This window comes from Rhinatrema bivittatum, chromosome 1, assembly GCF_901001135.1.
Source record: "Rhinatrema bivittatum chromosome 1, aRhiBiv1.1, whole genome shotgun sequence".
NCBI classification, from domain to species: domain Eukaryota; kingdom Metazoa; phylum Chordata; class Amphibia; order Gymnophiona; family Rhinatrematidae; genus Rhinatrema; species Rhinatrema bivittatum.
In genome coordinates, this window is record NC_042615.1 from 101,774,933 (window position 1) to 101,799,237 (window position 24,305).

The following is a 24,305-nucleotide window of genomic DNA, read 5'->3' on the forward strand; positions in this document are numbered from 1 at the left end:
CATCAAGCCTTGTACAATACTCTTGCACAATTTCAGGAGAAGCAAACATAAGTACAACTTTTACACAATATAATATCATTATAGTGCTATAGCAGTATATATCCAAATATAATCACTTGAGCCAAAACTAATGAGATATAAACTAAAAATTCAAAGATATTTAATCAAAATGAAGACAATTTATAAATTTTGCTTTTGGCTTCCATGAAGAGAACAGTAGATGATTATCGGTTTTTCTGAATATCTTTTATAAAAAGGGACATTAGGCTGCTATTCAGTATGGGGTAGATTTTCAAAGGGGTACGCGCGTAAGATATGCGCGTACCCCCCGAAAACCTACCCCAAACCCCCCCTGCGCGCGCCGAGCCTATTTTGCATAGGCTCGGCGGCACGTGCAAGCCCCCGGACGCGCGTAAGTCCCGGGGCTTGCATGGAGGGGCGTGTCGGGAGTGATGTGGCGTTTTGGGGGCGTGTCGCGAGTGATGTGGCGTTTCGGGGGCGGCGCCGTGGGCGTGGTTTCAGCCCGGGGGCGTTCCGGGGGCATGGCTGCGGCCTCCAGACCAGCCCCTGGACCGGAACATGGAGCGCGGCAGCTGGCCCGGCGCGCGCAAAGTTACGCCTGCTTCTAGCAGGCGTAACTTTGCCAACAAAGGTAGGGGGGGTTTTTAGATAGGGCCGGGGGGGGGGGGTGGGTTAGATAGGGGAAGGGAAGGGAAGGTGCGGGGGGAGGGTAGAAGGAAAGTTCCCTCCGTTCCCGAAATCGGAGCGGCCTCAGAGGGAACAGAGGCAGGCTGTGCGGCTTGGCGCGCACAGCCTGCCGATTTTGGGCAGCCTTGCGTGCACCGACCCCGGATTTTAATGGATACGCGCGGCTACGCACATATCTATTAAAATCCCGCGTACTCTTGTTCACGCCTGGTGCGCAAACAAAAGTACGCGTGTGCGCAGATTTATAAAATCTGCCCCTATGCTTTCATACACTCAAAACTTTATTTGCAAGGGCCTTAAAAATAAATCTGTAGAGTGAACAGGAGGAAGACTCCACGCTCAATATTATATGGCTTTGCTTCGCCACCTCAACAACCCTTAAATGGCTATTTATCCATCAAGATAAACAATTTCAAGTGAAATTTCAAAATATTTATGCAGGTAAAATTAGCATATATGTCAGTAAGTAGCTTGCTTGCTATTTTATAAACATAAAAAATACATTTATATGCTAAAAAAGGGGCAGACTAGGAGTATTCTGGGACAAGGTCAAGAGGTACTCGTGCAAGTTCTTATTTTATAAGGCCTGGATTCTCTAAGTTCTGCGACCTTAGAGAATCCGGTGGTAATGGGGGGCGGAGGGGCAAAGCGAGGGACAGGCCTGAGAAAGCCGGCAGCCATCGCACCGAATAACTACACCATAAAAGGTGTAGTTATTCTGTGCAAAACTGGCGGCGATAAGGGTCCTTACCTTTCGCCGTCAGCGATGTCTTCATGGCGTTGGCCCCGGTGCCACCCCGACTCCTCCCCTTCCGGTGCCGACGCTGCCCAGAACCCGCCCCAATATAGGTATCGCTCGCAAAAAGGGATTTTTCGCGTGTGATCCCTTTAGAGAATGACCCCCTCAGGCACGTACTTTGGCAAGTTATTCATGCACATTTGCACCTGATAATTATCTTATGCAATTGATATCAGACTCATCTACTGTTTACTATTAGTTGGGTGGGAGGTGTAGGTGAACTAAGAGGGTCTCATAGAAGGGCCCATAGAAGGGCTAGGTGAAGTGATAGAGATTTTGGCCAAACTGGTGGTTTCAATCACGTGCACATGTTTTAAAATATACTGACTTCCACATGTAATCAGGGTTCTAGCCAAGGAAATCACAATTTTTTTTCATGCTTGAAATATACTTGTGTATGTTTTTAAAATAGGTAGGAAAAGTACATACTTTCAATGCATTGCAGATATTTGCACATTAAAAAAACCATACAGTATGATATGTTAGGGGCAGAGATATACACATATTTATTATCTGCTTGTACCTGATATGCACAGGTTATATTTATAAAATACTGTAGATGATCTCTGCATGACCATGTATTCATGCATATGGGGCCATGAGGAGCTGTTTGAAAATCACCCTCATGGTAGTGGTCATTTCCCTGAGTTCTCAACAATCCATAAGTTCATCTCATAGCAGATGTAGGACTTTCTGGCTTTGCTTTTCCCATATAAATCCCTATATTCCCTATAAGAGAAAACAAAAAAAAAATTGTTTTCTGTTCAGAGAAAATGCTGGGAATCAACCCATGCACAATGATTCTTTTACTTAGTCAGAACAAACTCCTAGGAAAATATTACAACCCAAAAATACTTGTTTGGAGCTATCCTAAGAGAAAAATTGAACTGGATTAATGTGCAACATATTATAAAGTTTGTAAACCATTGTTTCTTTTTTATGCCATTAGTCACTAAATACACTGTTATAATCATAATATATATTAGGCTGTATGGTTAAATATTTCTTTGAAATAAAAATAATGTGCTGCTCAGGATTGATGGAAACCTGTAAAAAAGTGTTGAAAATGATTGTCTTCATTCATGTTGCTTTCTTCTTCTTATATACTGTAACTTTCCCAAAATTTTTCTTCTTTTCTTTGTTGCTTTGAATATTCAGAGATAATCTCTTTTATTTCAGAATTATATTTGAGTTACATAAGAACTTAAGACTTGCCATACTGGGTCAGACCAAGGGTCCATCAAGCCCCATATCCTGTTTCCAACAGTGGCCACTCCAGGTCACAAGTACCTGGCAAGATTGCGTGGGGTAGATAGATTCCAAGCTGCTTATCCCAAGAATAAGCAGTGGATATTGATGGACATTTCCTCCATGAACTTGTCCAAGCCATTTTTAAACACAGGTACAGTAATAACTTTCACCACATCCTCTGGCAATAAGTTCCAGAGCTTAATTATGTGTTGAGCAAATACATATTTTGCTTATTAGTTTTAAATGTATACCTAGTAATTTCATTGTGTGTCCCATAGTCTTTTATCCATTTTTGAAAGAGTAAACAACTGATTAACATTTACTCGTTCTTCCAATCATTATTTTATAAACCTCTATTTTATCTCTCCTCAGCCATCTCTTCTCCAAGCTGCATCCTAACCTTTTTAGCATTTCCTCATAGGGACTCATTCCATCCCCTTTTTCATTTTGGTCATCCTTCTCTATATCTTTACTAATTCTGCTATGTCTTTTTTGAGATGTGGTGACCAGAACTGCACACAATTCTCAGGATGAGGTCACACCAAGGAGCAATACAGAGGCATTATGACCTTATCTTTTTAATTCTCTATTCCTTTCCTAATAATCTCTAACATTCTAGGATTCACAGTTAAGAATCTTTTTGTTTGTAGTAGTGATCCTGTGGTATATGCCTGAGATTCATATTCAGCTTACTTTGGAATAGGAGTACACTTATTGCAGCTACTATATATAATATTTCTTTTATTCTTATTAAAAGATAACTCTTCTCTGAAACATAAATGTTGTCATAAGGAATCAGGAAAGCAACAAGGCCAATGAATTGCATACAAATTATTGAGGTGAAATCTTCAGATTGTTATGATCGTGGACCCTTGAGCCGGCTAGAAGATAATGAGAATGCGCTGAGGGGAGGCCCTCAGTGGAAGTCGTAGCCGGGAGGCAGATCAGAGCCAGGAGACCAATAGGAACCACCACTGGAAGCCCGAGATCCCCCCGGGAGGAGCCCTTGGGGACCAGAGCCGCTTGGACTTAGGTGAGGCCTCCTGGAGAAGAGTCCAAAGTGAAGTCCGAGTCGAGGCAGGCAGCAATGGAGCAAGAACGTGGAGACGGACTAGTGGTCAGGGCAGGCGGCAGACAGCAGAAACCAGAAAAAAGCCAGGGATTAAGACGGGCAGCGAAGCAGGAAACCAGAAAATGTACCAAAGTCAGCAGCCAGGAGGACGAGCCGAGGGGAGTCAGGAACAGGAGCAGGCGAGGACGGAGCTGGAAATAGGAACAGACTGGAATGGAGCAGGAGTCAGAAACAAACTGGAACAGGAACAAGGCTGGAACGAAGCAGGAGTCAGGAACAAGCTGGAATAGGATCAAGCAACTAGCTACTCAAATGAGACGACCCGTTGCAAGGCAAAGAAGGAAGCTGACAGCCAGGCTTAAGTACACGAAGGCGTCTGACGTCATCTCTTAGGGCGGAGCCATCTTTCCCGCTCTGGTCACTTTAAATTGCCAGCCCCTGTGCACGTGCGCGCCTAAGGGGTGGGCCCAAGAACTGGGAGTTGGCGGCGTCTCCCTCGTGGAGGGAGCACCACGAGAAGACCCCGACCGGGCCAGACGCGCATGGGAAGTGCCAGAGAACTTTGCGGAAGGTAGGGGAACCGGCCGCGGACCTCCATGGGCCGGAAACGTAACACATATGGATATTTTACTTGAAGATTGTAGGAAAAAAACTATTACACGGGAATTTTAGGATGAAAATTACAATTCCTAGGATTGGAAATTCTTTGAATAGTTTGCCATTTTAAATGTTTTATTGATTTCATGATATTTATCATCAAGACCATGAAAAATAAGATGATATAAATAATACAAGTGTTAGCTAATATGGATATTTGTAGAAAAACTTTTATTTTATTTCATTAATTTGTTTTGTTTGCCTCCATAATTAGTTTTATTTGTTTCAAACAGTATTTTTATTTATTTATTTATTTGTGTCATTCATTTCTTTGTTACCCATCAAAAGGGCAGCCTACCAACCCAGGCCACCTCTTTGGCCTCCCAGCCCTGTGCGACTGGCGCGGACCCGATGAGGTCAGGGGCTCGCCCGACCCGAAGACACACGGACCCGAACGTCCTCCGGCCGCCCCAGTCAGCCCCAGCAAGAGGTGGTAGGTCCCGTTCACCACCCTCCATGGCAGAAGTGCGACCGAGACCTCTACAGCGGAAGTGCGACCGGGCCCTTAAATGGCAGACCACCGAACCAGGTGTCACACACCTGGCGTCGCGCCTAAGGAGCGCAACAAAGAGGCCTGCCCCTTAGTGTGCCCTTTCGTGCCCCACACTTGTGCCCCATACAATGCCCCAACCCGACACCCAACTAGAAATCCCCCATCCCTACCCTCTCTACCTTTCCTAATGCCACCCAACACCCCCATAACCACCACCTGATCCCTACCCCCTCTACACTAACACCCACAACCAGCCCACACCTCTCAGCAACCCCAGAATGCACTTGCAACCTGTCACCCCCCCCGACACACAACATGATTGCCCCACTGCATACCCATACCAACACACAACCACCCCTCCCCTAACACAAAACGCCTCACACACCCACCCCCACAAACCACAAACCACAAACACCACACCAACCACAACCAACACACACACCAATGACCAAGACGCCTCATAAACATCCCCATAAACCCAAACACTCACATGGCAACACTATCCCTTCTATCACTTATCCTAATTAACGCGCAGTCTGTCACCAAGAAAATTCCCATACTACAGGATCTCCTAACGGATAAAATTAGTGAAAAAAGCCGTGGAGCAGTTAAATTTGTAGTAGAGAAGATTCAATAGAAAGCTTACTTAGATGGTTAACAAAACTGCAGATATCGGGATGGTGGTGGGGGTATTCAGATCAATGATTTAGCAACATTACTGTGTACGCAGTGCTTTGTTGTTTTACCTCATCACTGAAGTCAGAATATAAATGTGGAAGGTTATGCAAAGCCTGAATTCCAAAAGAAAAAATGATATTGCTAACACAGGCTGCGTGTAGATTAGGACTCACTCGATACCATGCAGGCAAGAAGGTAAATAATGGATTTCCACAATGTTTGAGAATTGGACCAAGCTGGTCTCCAAACAAACTGAGAATAAGACAAATTATGTGAAAAATTATGTGAAAAGATCTTTGCTACAAGGTCCGTGAAAATGATTTAAAAAAAAGCTAGAAAATAAACGAACAGTCCAATGTGCCAATGTGCCAATGTGCCAGAAAGAGACACTCGGCTCTGGCGTTTAAATGGGCAGATAAATAGTAAAAATGCGCGAAAAACAGGGGAAGTCATATGACCCTGGTTTGACAGTATCTAAGAATCAACCAGGTGATACTGTATAACAATTAGACAGACACCTCATATAGCGTCAATGAAATAGACGCTTGAATGAAAACTGAAGTACTAATTGAACTTGTAATTCAAGCAGGATAAGGTGGACAAAATAGCAAATAAAGTAGTAAATATGGGAACGGGGAGAGGGATGGTAGGGGGTGGAGATGGGGAGAAGGGGAAAGGGGGGGAAGAGGGGGAAGGGGGAAGGAAGGGGGTTGTGAGGTTGTTAGTGGAGGTAAACCGTGCAAATCAAACAATCAGAGTTAGAAATTGACTATTTAGAGGCAGATCTTCAAACAATACGTGAGCGCGTACTTTTGTTCGCTGGATTTTATAAGATACGCGCGTAGCCGTGCGTATCTTATAAAATCCGGGGTTGGCGCGCGCAAGGCTGCGCAAAATCGGCAGCCTGCGCGCGCCGAGCCGAGCAGCCAGCCTCCGTTCCCTTCCCCTACCTAACCCACCCCCCCGGCCCTATCTAACCCCCCCCTTACCTTTGTCGGCAAAGTTATGCCTGCCAGCTGGCAGCCCCGCTCCATCCTCCGGTCCTGGGGTCTGGTCCGGAGGCCTCGACCACGCCCCCGGGTCGGCGCCACGCCCCCGGGCCTGCCCCCGAAATGCCACGGCACGCCCCCGAAACGCCGCGTCGTTTCGGGAACGCCCCCGGACACACCCCCTCCCGCCTCTTTTCGAAAGCCCCGGGACTTACGCACGTCCCAGGGCTTTACGCGTGCCGACGGCCTATGCAAAATAGGCGCGCTGGCATGCGCGCAGGCCTTTTAAAATCCGCCCCTTAGTGTGCAAATATAAAATAAATAATTGTTTGGTTGTCATATTGTTATTGTCCAGTACATTATATGCCGCACATTTTTTGTTGTGATTTCCCCTATATGTGTGTGCTGTTTACTCTGCTTCTTTTCCGTGCTATCACCCAATTATTTGCGGAGATTCTGTATGGCGTCTGCAACCCATAAGGATACCTTCAGCTATTCAGAAGAGGACTACCAAGTAGGGGTGTGCATTCGGTCCCTGCATATTGGCAATCCGCAACAGATGTGCCAATATTTGTTGTATTTGTGGGGAAGCGAAACATATCACGATTCCCCACGAATACAATGAATTTTCCCCGAATTATTCGGCCGCCAATTTAAACAACTCTCCCACCCTCCAGATCCCCCAAGACTTACCAAAACTCCCTGGTGGTCCAGCGGGGGGGTCCAGGATCCATCCCCTGCACCCACGGTATGTTTAAAAATGGCGCCGTAGCCCCTATGACATAGTCCTATTGGAATATTGTCCATCGGAGACCCCATTGGAATGCCCTTAATTTGTAGAAAAAATTCCGTTTTATAACTGAAAATATTCCTTGTGAGTGCCAATTCTGTAATCATGGACAAAAATTTCAATCGCTTCGGAGAAATATCCATTTTCAACAGTTCCTCCCTTACAATATCAAGTGCTGCCTCTTGGGGAATACTGGTATATAAGGATGTTATATCCGCAGTTATCAGTAACCAGTCAGATTGAATATCTGGTAATATTGACAAAGAGTTGATAAAATCCGTGATTACAGAATTGGCACTCACAAGGAATATTTTCAGTTATAAAACGGAATTTTTTCTACAAATTAAGGGCATTCCAATGGGGTCTCCGATGGCCTCCAGTGTTGCCTGTTTATATGTGGCACATTTTGAGGAGAAATTCATTTATAGCTCCCCTTTGTTTCAGTATATTGTTTACTGGCGACGTTTTATAGATGATTTGTTTTTCATTTGGAGAGGGAATGAGGATGATTTGTGTAGTTTTTTGAGGTTATTAAATTCGAGTGACCCGAATTTGATATTTACTGTAGTGTGCAACAAAAAATCCACGGTGTTTTTGGATATGGAGGTGTCTATCCATGAAAACCAAGTGGTCACGAGTGTGCATCGAAAGAAAACTGATCGAAACACCTTGCTGCACTATTGTAGTTTTCACCCTAAGTCCTTAAAGGACAATATTCCAATAGGACAATTTTTGCGATATAGACGTTTATGCAGTTCTATTATGGAATTCAAGGTACAGGCTCAATGGCTATCAGAAAGATTTATTGAGAGGGGATATAGCAGGGGCATAGTGAAGCGAGCGTACAAACGAGCACTCTAAGTAAAAGATTATCTCTATTAGAATACTCAGGTTAAAGAAAGACCTAGCCGCCCGATTTGTTCTATCCCTTATTCTACAAAGGTGAATAATATTAAGAAAGTTATTTTAAAACACTGGCACATTTTAACTCCAAATCCTATTTTCAAGGAAAATCCGATTTTTGCCATCAAAAAGCATCAATCCTTACGTGAACAGTTGAGTAATAAGGGTGAGTTTAAGGACAGTGACTTAGATTTTGGTCAGGTTGCATGTGGATCATGCTCAGTGTGCTCGTTAGTAATTGAGTGCCAATATTTTCAACATCCTCACTTGAAACAACAGTATAGGATCCCTGGAAACTTTACTTGTAACTCAAGTGGAGTTGTGTATGCTATAGTGTGCCCGTGCAATTTAATTTACATTGGCCAAACAGCACGGTCTATTAGACTGAGGATTATTGAGCACCGGAGTAGAATTAAATCTCTTCGTGAGCATGCTCCCCTTGTAGATCATTGGGTGAGTCTTAATCACTCTCTGAATGATATTCGTTTTTTTGTTATAAAACAGCTTAAATTAAGATTTGGAGGTGATTTATCGGGTGCCCTTTGAAAGGTAGAACAGCGGTTTATTTATAATTGGTGGACTATCTCTCCATCTGGTTTGAATGGCCCTATAGAATGGCATGCATTTTTTTGATGATTTTTTTGACGCTTTTGATGTGTGGGGCTTTAAATGTAGATGGGTGTTGCTCGTTCTGGAGGAGTATATATAAAGTTATGTGTGTTTCAAGATGTCATCAGCCTGCCTGACGCATTACGTTGCGTTGGATTACGTGTGAGTATGATGGTCATTGGGCGTCTGTGATGGTAGTGAGTGTGGAAAAAGAAAGGTAAGATTTATGGTTTAAATATTCTTTTCTATAAATTGGTGTTAAAAATTTCTTTTAGGAATTGGTGAGCACAACATGTGAAGATCCAGTTGACTGAGGAGAACAGTTAAAAAGTTCTTTACCCCCGTTTAAAATATTTTTGAGAGTCTGGAGGTTTATTGATTAACGCTGAATTAATGTAAGTTGCATGTTGTGAGAAGGGTTATATAAGGTGGAGGTAATATAGAAAGTGGGAGAAAATTCATAAGGTGATGGATTTTGTGGTTTATTGTAGATGAGGGTCACCGGTTAGCTTGTTGGAATTGTGTGCATTGTTGACATGGACCTCCTTGTGGTTCCCAATATATTGTTATGAGCAATTGAATATTGGTATAAGGTAAGGAAATCATTTGAGCACGAAAAAAGTTGTTTAGAGAGATATAAATGTGTGTGATGTGTTCATCTTACCTTATATTCACAGCCTCGGATGATGCGAAAGATCATGATATATGGGATCTTATAGATAAATAATTTTTGAAATTATCATTAATCATGACTAGTAGTCCCTGAGGAAGCCTAGGTTACAGGCGAAACGAAGATATCTTTTGTTGGACAAGGAAGGATAAAGAGGACATGTACAATGAAGATAAAAAATATTTGTTAATTTAATGAAAAGTTTACATATTTGAAATTGATTTTGTAGACATATTTAATTAAACTTATTTGTGCAATATATATGTATTTTTAAATGGATGTGAGTATGGAGTGAATGTGTTAGTTTAGGTTTTATTCTGTCTAGTTAGGAAGTTTGTTGTGAATTCAATAAACGGTTACACATTGATTTAAATGTGATCTCTCTATTTGTGACTTATTGTTAAGATACATTGATGACATTTTTTTAATCTGGACTGGTACCGATATACAGTACTTCCTCTTTCGAGATTGGCTCAACTCATGCAACCAACACCTTCAATTCGAGTTCTGCTTACACCGGAAGCATATTTCATTTTTGGACATTTCAGTCAGTGTTAAAGATAATACCTTCATCACTTCTTGGTTCCATAAACCGACGGATCAAAATACTTTACTTCAATACACTAGTCACCATCCACGACCCTTAAGAGATAACATCCCAGTTGGGCAATTTCTACGTATCCGAAGACTATGTTTCTCCCGCCATGACTATATCCACCAAGCTAGTGTAATGATTCAAAGATTCCAGGAATGCGGATATTCACGACGCATTAACAAATGAGCCTATAAAAGGGCTTTATACATTAATCGAGACCTTTTATTCATCCACCATCATGTGGAACCATCTTCACAACTCACGTGTGTTTTGCCTTATTCTGTACATAGTCACGTGGTCATTAACATTATTAAAGCTCACTGGAACTCACTGGCTCCACATGCCATCTTTCAAGAAATTCCAAGGTTTACTTTCATCCGGGGATGCAATTTGAAAGATAGTCTTGTGTCCTCAGAGCATAAACCATCCCTTCCTGCCATCGAAGATACCATTAGAGGACATAGTCCCTGCAACCATTGTTCAGTATGTATACACTCCTTGAACATCCAAACTTTCATACACCCATCAACTCTAAAACAATATACTCTTCACGATATAACTACCTGTGCCTCAAGTGGTGTGGTATACGCGATCCTGTGCCCATGCCCCTCAATATACATTGGCAAAACCACACACCTGCTTAGGGCAAGAATTATTGAGCATCGCTCATGCCTGAAGTCCAATCGTCTAGAAGCCCCTCTGGTAGATCACTGGCAGGTACAAAACCATTCAATTGCTGATTTACGTTTTTTTGCTCTGGAACAGCAAACTAAACCCTCCCATGGAGGTAATTGGTCCTTAGCTTTAATACGTAAAGAACAAAAATGGATATATGAACTCAATTCATTGGCCCCATCAGGCCTGAATCGAGAAATAGAGTGGTCTGTATTTTTCTAGCTTAGTCACTTCGTAGCTCCCTGAAGTTCAGTTAACTTTGGTAGTTGTTACTCCCCTGCCCCCTTTCAGCTGTTTTTGTTCTTGATCTCCTTGCATACAACAACCCCCCTTCCCCCCTCCCCCTCCCCCCTCCCCCCTCCTCCCTCCCCCCTTTCCCCTTTTTTCCTTCCTTTCAACCTCTTTTTGACCCCCATTCCATCCCGCCACAGTAATCAAGCTCATCAAGTGAGTTAATTCATATATTTTTTATTATTAATATATTTTATTTGTTTGTTTGCAGCACGGTACATATTTTACATTAATCGGGTTTTCCTGGGGATTTTTTTAGTCAATTTCTAACTCTGATTGTTTGATTTACATGGTTTACCTCCACTAACAACCTCACAACCCCCCTTCCTTCCCCCCTCCCCCTCTTCCCCTCACCCACCCTTTCCCCTTCTCCCCCTCTCCCCCCCACATCCCTCTCCCCATTCCTATATTTATTATTTACTACTTTATTTGCTATTTTGTCCAACTTATCCCGCTTGAATTACAAGTTCAATTAGTACTTCTTCAGTTTTCATTCAAGCGTCTATTTCATTGACGCTATATGAGGTGTCTGTCTAATTATTATACAGTATCACCTGGTTGATTCTTAGATACTGTCAAACCAGGGTCATATGACTTCCCCTGTTTTTCGCGCATTTTTACTATGTAACCGGCCATTTAAACGCCAGAGCTGAGTGTCTCCTTCTGGCACATCGCGGTGAGGTGTATAACCCCCTTAGACTGTAAGTTTATTTTCTAGCTTTTTTTATCATTTTCACGGACCTTGTAGCAACGATCTTGTCACATCATTTTTCACATAATTTGTCTTATTCTCAGTTTGTTTGGAGACCAGCTTGGTCCAATTCTCAAACATTGTGGAAATACATTATTTACCTTCTTGCCTGCATGGTATCAGGTGAGTCCTAATCTACACGCAGCCTGTGTTAGCAATATAATTTTTTCTTTTGGAATTCAGGCTTTGTATAACCTTCCACATTTATATTCTGACTTCAGTGATGAGGTAAAACAACAAAGCACGGCATACACAGTAATGTTGCTAAATCATTGGTCTGAATACCCCCACCACCGTCCCGATATCTGCGGTTTTGTTAACCATCTCAGTAAGCTTTCTATTGAATCTTCACTACTACAAATTTAGCCGCTCCACGGCTTTTTTCACTAATTTTATTTTTCGACTGAGTTGAGAATGCTACTATCACTACTCTCCATCCTTTGGGCTAAGTTTACTATGCCTTCTGTTTCACGGCCCCCCCCCCCCTAATTCCTTTGATTTTTCTTTTCATATTTTACTCTTCGTAGGAATCTTTGATCACATTCACGATGTTTCCAGCATATTGAGCTATGAGCTATGAGCCAACTTCAGCCACATGAGATTAACAGCCCGAGTTCTCCTTAGTCATCTTATAAGGTATTTCTACCCCTACATTTTTTCCTGACCAGCTTGTCATCTGCGATGGCAATTTCACATCTTGGCTCCTCACAGCTGTCCTTCAAAACATTCTCTTCTTAACTCTGGTGACATCCCGGCGCAATTTTTGTCTTGGTCTAGTTTGTTTATTTGTTTCAGCTGGATTCAGCGGGTTCCCCAACAGTTTAAATCACCTGATTTACTCAAAATACACATAAGTGACCTTGAATCCTGTAACAAATTCTCTACACATAAACAATATTTTATCCTGACCCCTTCCCCTTCCCCTTGCCCCCTCCCCCTGCCCCCCTGCCCCCTGCCCCCTCCACCTCTCCATATCCCTTTACCTCCCTATTCCCTCTCTCCTCTTTTCCCTTCCCCCTTCCCCTCTTCCCCCTCCCTACTCCCTCTCCCCCCCCTTTTTTTTACACCTTCTGGCACCTGTTTTGGAGTTTCACAATTTCCCGTGCTTGTCTAAGTCCTTTATAGCTACAAAATAAAAATTTGGTGTAATTTGTGTAGGACGTCTACCTGTACAATAATATATTTAATTTTCAATTCGTAGATTTTAACAAAATCCAGTCCCCCTGACGCAGCTGGAAGCGAAACACGGCCGTGTCGGGGCCCTGTCGCATTCACAATTTTGTATACCATACTTTGAATGTAATGCACACTATTTAGTGTGCAAATATAAAATAAATAATTGTTTGGTTGTTATATTGTTATTGTCCAGTACATTATATGCCGCATATTTTTTGTTGTGATTTCCCGTATATGTGTGTACTGTTTACTCCGCTTCTTTTCCATGCTATCGCCCAATAATTCTATCCTTTACATAACTATACTTCGATGTAGTTTTACAATGTCTCAATGTAAGGATAGTATGACCTTTAATCACACTATCTCACTAGATATTATGTAAATCGATGTGATACTCTTGGGTGAATATCGGTATATTAAACAAATAAATAAATAAAGTAAGTGGAGGAGAGGGAAAAGTTAAGATAGCTGACATGCAAGACACTGTGTCCAGGAGTTCTGGGAAGGGTGAAATTTGATTCAAGTTTGCAACAGTGATTAAGAGAAAAGGGAAGGATTGATATTACTCTGAAGTTTCTGCTTCTGTTGTTTGACCCACTGACTCCTTTGTAGCCCAGGATCCACAGTTTGAGGCTTGGGCTGTAATGAAGATGGGGGTAATAGAGTGTGGTCAGACTTCATCAGTTGTTTTCTTAAGCTCTGACTGAAAATAGAGAGTGCATTATGATAGACCTCCAGACTCAAACTGCTAGGATCTTTGGAGTGGACTTGAGGCAGTTGGATATACAAGAAAATATTGTGGAAGAGCTTTCCTTAACTATGGGTATTGTCAACTGCCTGGCTTATGCCCCAATAAAGTGTGTACTTGCCCCTCTGTCCAAGAGTCTACAAAATATTTCCTTGGGAGAGGTTTGGGCCCTAGTCTCATGGATGGAAAATTCACTTATGGGCTGTGTGTCACAACTCTATGAGTTCACTCAGGCAACCTCTTCTGATGTCGCCAGTGCCGCAGTGCTAAGACAGCGACACCTCCAAGCAAAGGACACCGGGGCAGGCCCACCCACACACCACCAACTGCTAACAGCGCCGGTGAGAGAAAGAAAGAACAACAACAGAGAAATAAAGGCAAGTGCCTTTTAAATTACTGGGACCTCAGAGAGGGAGATCACGATCCCTATCCATGGCCCCCCAACCCGACGTCACCAGTGCCTCAGTGCTAAGACAGCGACACCTCCAGGCAAAGGACAACAGGGCAGGCCCACCCACACACCACCAACTGCTAACAGCGTCAGTGAGAGAAAGAAAGAACAACAACAGAGAAATAAAGGCAAGTGCCTTTTAAATTACTGGGACCTCAGAGAGGGAGATTGCGATCCCTAGCCACACCCCCCAACCCGACATCGCCAGCACCGCAGCGCTAAGACAGCGACACCTCCAGGCATCGTGTGCCATGCATCGTGCACCGAAGGGGCGAGTCAAAGGGGATCTCCCCTTTGTGCACCCCTTCGTGCAATCCACAGTGCCAGCAGTACATAATCTCCAGATTTTCTAATAATGTTAAGAAGAATGGCAAAACATCAATCCTCCACAATCTGCAAGGACAACAGAAATGGACCAAACACTGACATCAACTGGAATGAAAGAGGTACAAAATCTAAAACAAAACTTAAATATCAACACACAACCATTACTCACAACAACAACACATCTCTCTATAACTAACACTTTCTTTCCTACTCTTTAATGCCCGATCAATAATAAAAAAAAATACCAGTCATCAATGACCTTCTCCAAGATGAAAAACCAGACTTTATAGCCATCACAGAAACATGGGCAAAAAACACACACAGTAATAATCAACCAAATCAACAACTCCACCTATAGAACTTTTTCTTTAACTAGACCTAAAAAGAAAGGCGGAGGCCTAATGCTCATCACCAAAAAAAACCTAGAAATGAAACTAATTCCAACAAGCAATTGCTCTCCACTGGAAATTGCACTATTTGATTCTCCACACTTAAAATTTGCCTAGTATACTGCCTCCCCAATACTCTTGAAAAAAACTGCTCACCACTTATTACATTTTTCCTGACCAAATTATCTATTAACAAACCCATAATTATTCTTGATGACTTCAACTTACACATTGACTCTATCCCCTACTCGCCTGCCTGCTCCTCAATCATTGATGCACTATCATCACTGGTACTCAATCAAATTATCAATGGCCCTACGCACAAAGCAGGTCATACACTAGACCTAATCTTCATCAATACCAATTTTTGGTCTAACCACCAAACAAAGATATCAAAAATACCATGGTCAGACCACTCTATCATCCACATAAATCTATTTTCAAATTATAAACACACCACAAGAAAAAACACAATCAAATCCTTCTCCTATCATCCACCTTTCTGCATTGAAACTCTTCAGGCAAATCTTCAAACTGAACTAACAGATATAGATCTATCAAACACAGAAAATGCAACATCTTCCTGGATCACCATAATGAAAACAATAGCAGATAAGATAAATCCCATAACAACAAAAATTATAAAAGAACCAAAAAATCAGAATCTCTGGTACAACAAAAACATCAGAGCAGCCAAAAGGAAACTCAGAAAAATAGAGAAATTATGGAGAAAAAACAAAACAACCACACTACTAAACGCATACAGAACACAACTAGCCGAATACAAAAAAACTCATCCATAAAACAAAAAAAGACTTCTACACCAAAAAAATAACCAAATACCAACAAAACCCTAAGATGCTCTCTTCAACATAGTAAAAAAGCCTAACAAAATCATCTTTTGACGATCAATCACTTTCAACACCAAAGATCAATAGCAATGACTGCAGACTTCTTTAACAAAAAAATCAAAATCCTCATAAAGAACAACCTAAAAAATGACTCACAAGACCAGAAATTACTGAACATTCAAACAAAAACCTGGTCCAGCTTTGAAACAGCATCTTCCTTAGAAATCCAAATGATCATTAAAAAATGAATCCAGCTAAACACCCTATTGACACCATATCCATTAGAACAATAAAAAATCACGAACCACCAATAACCAAGACATTAACTAAAATTGTAAAACTACCCAGAATGCCTAAAATCAGCAATCATCAAACCCATTCTGAAAAAGAATAATCTAGATCCAGAAAACCCACTGAACTACAGACCCATATCAAACCTCCCATTCATTGCTAAAATCATTGAGAAAGTTGTCCACACTCGACTCACTGACCATCTATATGAAAACAACATCCTCCTACCCGCTCAATTTGGCTTCAGAAAGCAACTGAACACTGAAACCCTACTACTTGCAATGAATGACTTTGTACTCAAAGGTTTTGAAAAAGGCCAAAGTTACCTTCTAATCCTGCTCGACCTATCAGCAGCCTTTGATACAGTAAATCACTCTATATTGATTAATCGTCTATCTGAAATAGGAGCTAACAAAACAACCCTTCAATGGTTCTTCTCGTACCTGTCACAAAGATCCTACCAAGTGCTACTTAATGATTCCCTCTCAAAGAAAATCAACCTAAACACTGGAGTTCCCCAAGGATCCACTCTTTCAGCGACGCTCTTTAACATCTGTCTGCTCCCATTATGCCACTTCCTTTCAAATCTGAATCTAACCCACTTCATCTATGCTGATGACATTCAAATATTAATCCCAATAAAAAAATCACTAGAAGAAACATGCAAATTAACAGCCAGTTACCTAAACAGCATAAAGGAAATACGAGCCAACCTAAAACTCATCCTCAACTTCAACAAGACTGAATTAATATTACTAGACAGAAAGAACAACTCTCCTCAAATACCACCGCTCAACCTCATGAACCAAAATTCGATCATATCTCCAATCAACCACGCCCGCAACCTCGGAGTAATAATTGACAGATAACTTTCATTCAAAAACCATATATCAACAAAAATCAAAGACGGTTATCATAAACTACTTACACTCCATCATCTAAAACCTTTTCTCTCCAACAATGACTTCAGATCAGTCCTCCAATTACTAATTTTCTCCAACATAGACTACTGCAACTCTTTTCTTCTCAACTTACTTCTTAACACCATTCGCCCACACCAAGTTCTGCAGAACGCAGCTGCAAGAATCCTCACAGGAGCAAAAAAGCATGACCACATCACCCCAACACTTATTTCACTTCATTGGCTACCAATAAGATACAGGATTGAATACAAAGTCCTATCCATCCTACATAAAATTATATATGAACAACAAGAAAATTGGCTAAGCCCCTACATACAACTACATACCCCAAGCAGAAACCTTAGACCAGCAAATAAGGGACTCCTAAAAACACCACCAACGCACTCAAATCAACTCACCTCAACCCAAAAAAGAGCACTCTCCCTTGGTAGCCCAAAACTTTGGAACTCCCTACCGACTAAGCTCAGAACTCAAGAAAACCTAAAAACCTTCAAAAAGGAGTTAAAAATGTGGTTGTTCAACAAAGCATACCAACTCACCCAATGAACAACACAATATCATCACCCTCCAACCAACCTCATGAATAAATAAATGTAACAATACCCTTGTTCGAGGTAACTCACCCTTGTTATTACCCATTTATTGCCAATGTTATTGCCCCTGTTCGATGTAACCTGTTTGATGTAACCCATGTTTGATGTAAACCGATGTGATATGACTTGTCATGAAAGTTGGTACAGAAAATAATTAAATAGAAAGAAAATTTCACAAGATACCAATAATTCTGCCAAATAACAAGATCAAGCTCAAGTAGTTAATGAAAAAAATGGTCATGTCAGAAAAATTATACTGACGACAGATCTTTCACTTGTATTAAATCTGACATGTGGCAAGTACTTCCACAGGAAGACAGACAACTCCAATACAATTCTGCCTTGCTGATATACCCCTTATCCTTTATCTTAGCATTCTTTCTTCCACTCGGCATCACTTGCTGCTACCACTCTGCCTTCCTGCCAGCTCTTGATATACCACCTTGGGTTTCATTCTCTAATATGCATATCTGCCATGCCTATTATACGCTACTATGGGAATTTTGGTACCTCCATGTTGTTTGTTTGGTGCTCAGCATAGTTCTTCTGCCCTAATTGTTTAGTTGTTGGTGATGCTGAGGTGTTTTGTCCCCAGAAAAAATTTGGAAAGACAAAAAATATGTTTATCCTCCCATCCCTTCTCTTTTATGGTTTTATGTCTTGCAGACAAGGCCTGCCTAGGTCTTTGTGCTATCCATGATTGACTGCACTCCTCAGCTTGCATGTAGAATAAACAGAGTGGGAGGACCAGGCTGGGATTATAGAGGGGTAGAACGAAAAAAAGTACCATAAAAAAGGTGGAGTGGGAGGGGAAGCTTGCATTTTTTTTTTACCTATTTTCACATTTTTGTTCTGGGGACAAAACTGCCTAGTTCAACAAATAAGATGAAAGAACAAGGCTAGACTATAGAGAGCTAAGAACAAAACAAAGAATAGTAAAACAGATGGAGATGAAGGAGATTTTTTGTTATTTTACACATTTTTTCTGAACATAAACAAACACCCTAGAATAAACAACAAACTACCAACAGAAAAAACATAGATGCACCAAAATTACCATGCTCATACATAATAAGCATGGCAGGTAGACAGAGCAATAGCATCAAGGACCCAGTGGTGGTATAATGGACATGGCAGGCTGGAAAGACTAGGGGGCACTCCATGAGGTTAGCATGGGGCACATTTGGAACTAATCGGAGAGGGTTCTTTTTTACTCAACGCACGGTTGGACTCTGGAATTTGTTGCCAGAGAGTGTGGTTAGTGCGGTTAGTGTAGCTGTGTTTGAGGGGGGATTGGATGGGTTCTTGGAGGAGAAGTCCATTACCTGCTATTAAGTTCACTTGGAGAATAGCCATTGGCGATGGTTGCATGGAATGGACTTAGTTTTTGGGTACTTGCCAGGTTCTTATGGCCTGGATTGGCCACTGTTGGAAACAGGATGCTGGGCTTGATGGACCCTTGGTCTGACCCAGTATGGCATGTTCTTATGTTCTTATGAAAAGTGGTTACAGTAAGACCCCTGTGGTGGTATATTTGGGAAATAGGATGTCAAAAGGGTAACAGTGAGGCTCCTGTGGTGGCATAAGGGGCATAGTAAGCAAGTAGAACTGTTAAGGTAAATCCCCTGTGGTGGTATAAGGGACAAGGGAGGCGGGCAAAGTGATTATAATAAGACCTCTGTGATAGCATAAAGTGCATGACAGGCAGAAAGAGTGGTTAAAAGTAAGACCCCCATGGTTTTATATCTGGGATATGGCAGGTAGGCAGGCAGAGAGGTAACAGTCAGACCACACTGGTAATATATCTGGGACATGGCAGGCAGAATAGTAACAGTAAAGCTCTTAAGGTCTGGTTCTTGGCAAGTAGGCAGAGATGTAACAGGCCCCTGTGGTGGTATATCTGTGGCATGGCAGGCAGGCAGGCAGGCAGGCAGATCAGTAACAGTAAAACCCCTCTGATGGTGTAAGGAGATTGGCAGGCAGAGTAGTAATAGATCTTTGTGGTGTTATAAGAGTCATGGCAGGTAAGCAGAATAGCAGCAGGACCCCTAAGGTGGTGTATGTGGTATGACAGGCAGACAGGTAACAGGCAGGCCCCTGTAGTGGTATTTGGGAGTGGCAGGCAGGCATATCAGTAACAGTATGAGCTCTGTGTTACCACTCATGATCAGCAGGGTCCCTGGCTCTTGGCGTTTCCAGCGCGCGGCATCATTGGCAGGCAGCGGCATCACACTACGCACTTTGGGCTGAGGCCCCGCCCCCTTTAAGCGCATCACTCCCAGAAGTCCGGCAAATTGTGCGGGAGAACTTCAGTATTTAAAGTCTTGACTTCAGCATAGCTTCGCCTCAGCTACAGGCTATCTTGTGCTGGTGCTTTGCTCGGATTCTGTTGTCTCCCTGCCTGACTTGGTTTGCCTCTCTGTTTATTGTCTTGCCTTGCTACCTGCCTCGACCCGGACCGGACTTGGATTATCTTGCCTTGCTACCTGCCTCAACCTGGACCAGACTTGGATTACTCTTGCCTTGCTACCTGCCTCGACCCGGATCGGACTTGGATATTCTTGCCTTGCTACCTGCCTCGACTCGGACCGGACTTGGATTACTCTTGCCTTGCTACCTGCCTCGACCCGGACCGGACTTGGATTATCTTGCCTTGCTACTTGCCTCGACCTGGACAGGACTTGGATATTCTTGCCTTGCTACCTGCCTCGACTCGTACCGGACTTGGATTACTCTTGCTTTGCTACCTGCCTCTATCCGGACTGGACTTGGATTACCTTGCCTTGCTATCTGCCTCGACCCGGACCAGACCTGGACTACTCTTGTCGGTTACCTGCCTCGACCCGGACTGGACTTTGATTACCTTGCCTTGCTACCTGCCTCGATCCGGACAGGACTTGGATATTCTTGCCTTGCTACCTGCCTCGACTCGGACCGGACTTGGATTACTCTTGCCTTGCTACCTGCCTCGACCCGGACCGGACTTGGATTATCTTGCCTTGCTACCTGCCTCGACCCGGACAGGACTTGGATATTCTTGCCTTGCTACCTGCCTCGACTCGGACCGGACTTGGATTACTCTTGCCTTGCTACCTGCCTCGACCCGGACCGGACTTGGATTATCTTGCCTTGCTACCTGCCTCGACCTGGACCGGACTTGGATATTCTTACCTTGCTACCTGCCTCGACTCGTACCGGACTTGGATTACTCTTGCTTTGCTACCTGCCTCGACCAGGACTGGACTTGGATTACCTTGCCTTGCTATCTGCCTCGACCCGGACCAGACCTGGACTACTCTTGTCGGTTACCAGCCTACCCAGGACCGGATTTGGATCATTCCTGGTGTGCTTTAGCTGGGCAGGTGGACATCATCTTACTTACCGCCTTATATCCTTCTTCTTGGCCCCATTGTCTTATCTTCATTGGCCTCAATATTCAAAGCTGAATGGCTATATAAGTACAAGGAAAATTCAGCAGTATGGTTATGTTGATGAATATCCACATAGAAATTACTAGTTAGCTGGATAACTCATTTTTGGCTAAGTTTAGATCTCCTTTTGAGCAGGTCTAACTTATCCATCTACCATAGGTGGAGAAGTCTTAATTTCAGCACTTATCTGGCTATATTAGATGGATAAGTAGCTCCTCCTCAACCCACCCATTGCCCACTCATTAGATATCCGGCTATCTATTTAGCTAGATAAGTGGTTTGTCTGGTAACCACTGAACAAAGCCAGATATTCAGCAGCAGCCACTTACCTGGATAAGTCATTACTTATCTGGCTAAGTATCACTGAATATTGGCTTCCCCAAGTTTAGTTAGCTCCTTACGAACACACTTTTCTGAAAATTGATTAAGGTTTACCTCACGTCCAATTTTATTTGTGTTCATTTTAGGTGGTGCTGCTCCTGGGCCTTCCATATGACCACTGACTAGAAATATTTATTAAGCAATTTTACTTTTTCCTCATCAGCCTCTGTATGTGGCTCTCCTTCTCCTTTGAATCTTGTAATGCCACTTTTGCACTTCCTTCAATCACTAACATACTTAAAAAATAGTTGTGTTCTCCCATTTTACCATATTTACTATCCATTTGAATGTTTACATTACAGAGTACATTCCCAGATTCTCTTAGCTTTTCCAGATATTGTCACCTGTCTTGCACTTTCTGTGATCTCATGTACTTTATGAACATTAACCTTTTCTTTTTCTTAAATTTTCAGGTACTTCCCTACTTTCTAACTTTCTTTCATCCAACTAGCCTCCCCCTTCCTCTCTCCAGTCAACTGAACCCAACTATTTCCTCTCCATCAGCCAGATACTTAATTACCTAGTCAGCCATCCCCAAGTCCTGCTTGCCAGCACCCCCCAACTAATCAGCAGGCCTACTGTCATGACTTCCTCCCACAGCCAGCCAGCCAGCCTCAATCACCTTTAGGCAGCATCCAGCTATGACTCCCTCCAACAAACAGCCAACCTTTTTCTTCCCAGCAGTCTCCAGCCTTCTATCCCAAATATCACCTTTCCCTCCTCCCCAGCCAGTGCCTAGACTCCCTCCCACTTACCAGCCAGTCTCCAGACTTACCCCTCTCACCAGTTAGTCTCTAGCCTCAGTACCATTCCCACCCCCTCTCCAGCCAGTCTCCAGCCATAGACCCTCCATCCATCCCCACCCAATATCTAGCCTCAAACCTTGCCTCCCTTTCCAGCCCCTAACCTCAGACCCTTCCTTTCTTTTTCTTTCCTCCATCCATAGACTTGGAGTCTTTGTTCATTCCTTAAGAACATAAGAACATAAGAAATTGCCATGCTGGGTCAGACCAAGGGTCCATCAAGCTCAACATCCTGTTTCCAACAGTGGCCATTCCAGGCTACAAGTATCTAGCAAGTATCAAAACATTAAGTAGATCCCATGCTACTGATGCCAGTAATAGCAGTGGCTATTCTCTAAGACAATTTGATTAATAGCAGTTAATGGACTTCTCCTCCAAGAACTTATTCAAACATTTTTTAAATCCAGCTATACTAACTGCAATAACCACATACTCTGACAACAAATTTCAGAGCTTAATTGTGCATTGAGTGAGAAATATTTTTTTCTGAATAGTTTTAAATGTGCTACTTGCTAACTTCATGGAGTAACGATTCACATTTTCCTATTCTAGATCTCTCATGATTTTAAAGACCTCTATCATATCCCCCCTCAGCAGTCTCTTCTCCAAGCTGAACATTCCTAACCTCTTTAGTCTTTTCTCATAGGGGAGCTGTTCTATCCCCTTTATCATTTTAGTCACCATTCTCTTTACCTTCTCCTTCGTAACTATATCTTTTTTTAGATGCAGTGATCAGAATTGTACACAATACTCAAGGTACAGTCTCACCATGGAGCTATACAAAGGCATTATGGCATTTTCCATTTTATTCACCATTCCCTTTCTAATAATTCCTAACATTCTGTTTGCTTTTTTGACTGCCGCAGCACACTAAGCGAATGGTTTCAATGTATTATCTACTATGATGCCTAGATTTTTTTCCTGCGTGGTAGCTCCTAATATGGAACCTAACAGCATGTAACTACAGCAAGGATTATTTTTCCCAATATGCATCACCTTGCAGTTGTCCATATTAAATTTCATCTGCCATTTGGATGCCCAATCTTCCAGTCTTGCAAAGTTCTCCTGTAATTTATCACAATCTGCTTGAATAATTTTGTATCATCTGCAAATTTGATTTCCTCACTTGTCATATTCCTTTCCAGGTCATTTATAAATTTAATGAAAAGCACTGGTCCAAGTACAGATCACTGAGGCACTCCACTGTTTACCCTTTTCCACTGAGAAAATAGACCATTTAATCCTACTCTCTGTTTCCTGTCTTTTAACTAGTTTGAAATCCAATGAAGGTCATCGCCTCCAATCACATGACTTTTTAGTTTCCTTAGAAGTCTCTCATGAGGGACTTTGTCAAACGCCTTCTGAAAATCCAAATACACTACATCTATTGGCTCACCTTTATCCAAATATCTATTATCCCTTCAAAAAAATGAAGCAGATTTGTGAGCAAGACTTGCCTTCAGTAAATCCATGCTATCTATGCTACATTAAACCATGTCTTTCTATATTCTCTGAGATTTTGATCTTTAGAATAGTTTATACTATTTTTCCTGGCACTGAAGTCAGGCTCACTGATCTATAGTTTCCTGGATAGCCCTTGATGCCCTTTTTAAATATTAGGTTTACATCGGCCACCTTCCAATCTTCAGGTACAATGGATGATTTTATGATAGGTTACACATTTTAACTAATCTATCTGAAATTTCATTTTTGAATTCCTTCAGAAGCCTGGGGTGCATACCATCTGGTCCAGGTGATTTGCTACTCTAGTTTGTCAATCTGGCCTACTACATCTTCCAGGCTCATAGTGATTTGGTTCAGTTCATCCCAATCATCACCCTTGAAAACCATCTCTGGAACCGGTATCTCTCCAACATCCTCATTAGTAAACACAGAAGCAAAGAATTCATTTAGTCTTTCAGCAATGGCCTTATCTTCCCTTTAACCCCTCAGTCATCTAACAGTCCAACCAACTCCCTCACAGGTTTCTTGCTTTGGATATATTTAAAA

At 42.4% G+C, this 24,305-nt stretch overlaps 1 long non-coding RNA gene across 4 annotated transcripts in view; it reads right to left on the reverse strand.

Moving 5' to 3' along the window:
• LOC115078044 overlaps positions 1 to 24,305 on the reverse strand; it is a 46,222-nt gene that overhangs the window by 14,855 nt on the left and 7,062 nt on the right. For 2 of the 4 annotated variants that reach the window (XR_003853073.1, XR_003853075.1), the window contains exons 5-6: positions 21,063 to 21,130; positions 2,031 to 2,236 (exon numbers count right to left, since the gene is read on the reverse strand). This is a non-coding gene — a long non-coding RNA (uncharacterized LOC115078044). Of the gene's footprint in view, positions 1 to 854; positions 2,237 to 21,062; positions 21,131 to 24,305 lie in introns of those variants that run through there. The other 2 variants (XR_003853058.1, XR_003853066.1) reach the window with 1 other exon arrangement.